This window comes from Drosophila guanche, unplaced genomic scaffold, assembly GCF_900245975.1.
Source record: "Drosophila guanche unplaced genomic scaffold, DGUA_6, whole genome shotgun sequence".
Lineage (NCBI taxonomy): Eukaryota > Metazoa > Arthropoda > Insecta > Diptera > Drosophilidae > Drosophila > Drosophila guanche.
Window position 1 is genome coordinate 1 of NW_022996402.1, and position 3,269 is coordinate 3,269.

General features: G+C 33.2%; 1 long non-coding RNA gene across 2 annotated transcripts; it reads right to left on the bottom strand.

The window, feature by feature from the left end:
• Positions 1-21: 21 nt before the first annotated feature.
• Positions 22-2,883, bottom strand: LOC117591665. Of its 2 annotated transcripts, XR_004574450.1 has the most exons (4): positions 2,250-2,880; positions 1,952-2,174; positions 1,530-1,881; positions 22-1,452 (listed from the first exon to the last, which is right to left on the bottom strand). It is a non-coding gene; the product is annotated as an uncharacterized LOC117591665 (long non-coding RNA). The 2 variants fall into 2 exon arrangements; XR_004574449.1 differs by having other exon boundaries at positions 22-1,881; positions 2,250-2,883.
• Between the last annotated feature and the right edge of the window lie 386 nt (positions 2,884-3,269).

Below are 3,269 nucleotides of genomic sequence, written 5' to 3' on the forward strand. Positions count from 1 at the left end.
ATTTAAGTTAATACACAGACAATGAAATCAGAAGAGATTGTCAATAGGATAATGGTAAAGCAATAGTGGAATAAAGGTATTCACGTAGGTTTGGGAAAAGGATAGCTTGAGAAAAGTATACACGTACATAGCTTAGAGAAAAGATACAACACGACGTTCAAGAAACCCCAAGTAATAGGCGAAGAAGATTAACGCTTTTAGTGTAAGCTAGCTTCATACTCAATAAAACATAATGATCAGATACATTCCTAATTTCTAAACAAACGTACGTTTCCATTTATAAATGTAGATATTTCCAGATCCCCGAGTAATTTGTATTGTCTTGTTAATTATTCATAAAATAATATCGATGCCCAAGTAGTTATGCTTTCAAAATCGTCATGGACGACATTCATTAATTTATATTCATTTACTGAAATGGCAATCACCCGGAAAGCTTTTTTCAAATGCCTCGTCACATGTAAAATTTTACTCGTTTGAACGTCTTAGAGAAGTACGTAATTCCAAAGAATTTTATATTATCAGTTGTATCAAGTCATAGTTTGGTGAGCGGAGGTGATACATTTTTTAAATTGGACTTGTCTTGTCAGGATTTAATTTACCATTTGAGAATATATTGTCGGATGTATATTGGGTCATTAGAAGCAAGCTCTAAGATTTCATAATCTTAGCTGTTTGGACTTGTTTGTTGAAAAAGTCTTGTGGAAAAGACAAATGACAAATTCGGAGTACAGCCAAGGTCTATTGCATACCAATTAAATGCATTTCAAACAAATAATTTTCAGAAATCATACAGTGAGTAACTGACAGTCAATAAATCCATTAATAATGTTATGTTTAAGTTTCGTGTGTAACTAATTTGGTCAACCAATACATATTGTAGGTATTAAATATCATTTGTAACTAGCAGATAAGAATTTGTTGGTAGTAGATTATCAAATATTTATCAAATTATGTCCTATAAATTATACCTATTACATAAAGAGAGGAGAAGACACGAGCTAACTTTTCGGTATTAGAATGACAACTAAAAAAAAAGATTCGTTTAAAAAAAAAGTAGTAGTGGTTCTAAATAGATCAGTATTATTTAAGCGTGTTCAGGTTGAAATACTATAAAACTAAGATGCTTGTGTTAAAAAAAACTAGCGTTTATTATTGCCGTTTTTACTGCCACTTTTCGTCACTATCCGAGATGTTCAGTTTTCCCTTTTGTCAGCAGAAGATTTATGCCATTCATAAAGAGTGTACAGTATGCGTTGTGCAATTAGTGGTGTTAAAGTTACGTATTGTAATGTTTTACTTGCTCTTAGGTACGATTATAATTGCAAACATATACGTTAGATGCGAGTATTTGATTCTTGGATTTTTGACCGTAGATATTGAACTAATAGGGATAAATAAATAGCAGTGAGTCCGTTTTTATCCCGATAGTGGGGTTCCACTCTTCAGGTCCTACATAAAATGTAACAAATATGTAAATATGTACATTTCCTAAAGTATAGAGCACGTGCGTAAAATTGTTACTTAACTGCGCAAATACATAAAATTTAAATCTGTAAATCTGAATGGGATTTTGTTATTTGTTGATGTTTGTTATTTCATTGTGCATGAAAAAAGACATCTTCACATTATGTGCCCTGTATAATAAAATTTCTTTTAATCATTTTATCCATTTGAAACTGGAACTGAATTGGTTTTCTATTTCCGATATGAGGCAATAGTTTTGCTCATGTACATATTTTATATTTATAATCTTTTTGTATATTTCCTATCCATATTCCTTGGAGAATGCATTTTTGATTTGTGGTCCATGTTATAAAGTCGTTCTTAGTCGTTGCTTGAGAAGGTTGACACTCTTAATTTGTTAATTTAAAATGGGAACTTTGCAGAGAATTTTTAATATGTATTTATATTATTGATACTTGAAAGTTTTCACTTAAACACAACTCACATGAATGTCACCTTGAGCCCAGCCTCCTATGTTTGAAATAATTTCGTCATTCATTTGTGGTAGATTTTAGAGAAGTTTTCATTCACATCAAGGAAAAATGACAGATTATAAGAAAATTAAGGTATAGTGTATGGTATCGTCTGCATATTATAAGGAACATGTTGAGCCATATCCAAACACTTGTACCTATCACTATTATTGGTGTTCAATGGGCGAGACATCGCTATCCATAATGTGAGTCCGGATTTCATCGTTAAGAGCTCAAAACCATGTTTTAAAAAATGTCTACGCACCCTACCTGATGATCCATTGTCTCCTTGTCTTATGTCACGAGGGGAAGTGGGTCAATATTACATATAAGATAACATAAAAGTCCCTACCCGTCCATCAGTAACCTAATTCCGGGTTTCATATCACTCTAGGGGAGAAAGAGGCACAGTTGATATATAAGGGAGACGGTCTCGAGGGAAAGCGGTTCATAACTATTAAGTCATATAAATATCAGAAGAGTCCCGACCTAACATGCTGAGAAGTCGCTATTCGCACTTTTATTTCCCATTCTCATTGATATTAAGAGATCAAGACCATCTTAAAACATTTGTTCGCAACCTACCTATTTTGTTGAGCTAAAACCCCTACCTATTTCAGTTGAAAATTCCATATATTCAAGTCGTAAGTCATGAGGGAAGTGGGTCATTATCGTAGTATTTTACATGTATCATAAGAGTCCCTATGCGTTATTCAGTAAATTAATTCCGGTATTCAATAGGGTTTTGGAGAGATGGAGGTATAGTCGGAATAAAAGAAGGGATATCTAGAGTAAAAGTGGTTCACAACTGAGATATAATATACAATTCAGAAGAGTTTCTACCTATCTTGTAAAAAGTCACTATTCGCTCTATTATTTCCTGTTCTCATTGCGATCAAGAGATCAAACCCATCTTAAAACATTTGTACGGAACCTACGTATTTTGTTGAGGTAAAACCCCTACCTATTACAGTTGAAAATTCCATATATCCATGTCGTATGTCACGAGGGAAAGGGGGTAATAATTCATCAAAAGAGTTTTCATTTTGGGTTTTGGATGATGGAGGGATAGTCGGTATATGAGAGGGTAAAACACAAAGGAGAGTAGTTTGCAACCATAAAAGCATATAAAATTCAGAAGAGTTCCACCTAACATGTTGAGAGAACTCACTATTCGCCATTTTTTTATTTTCTATTCTTATTGCGATCAAGAGATCAACACAATCTTAAAACATTTGGACATAGTCTACCTATTTTGGTGAGCTTAAACCCCTTCCTATTACAGTTGAA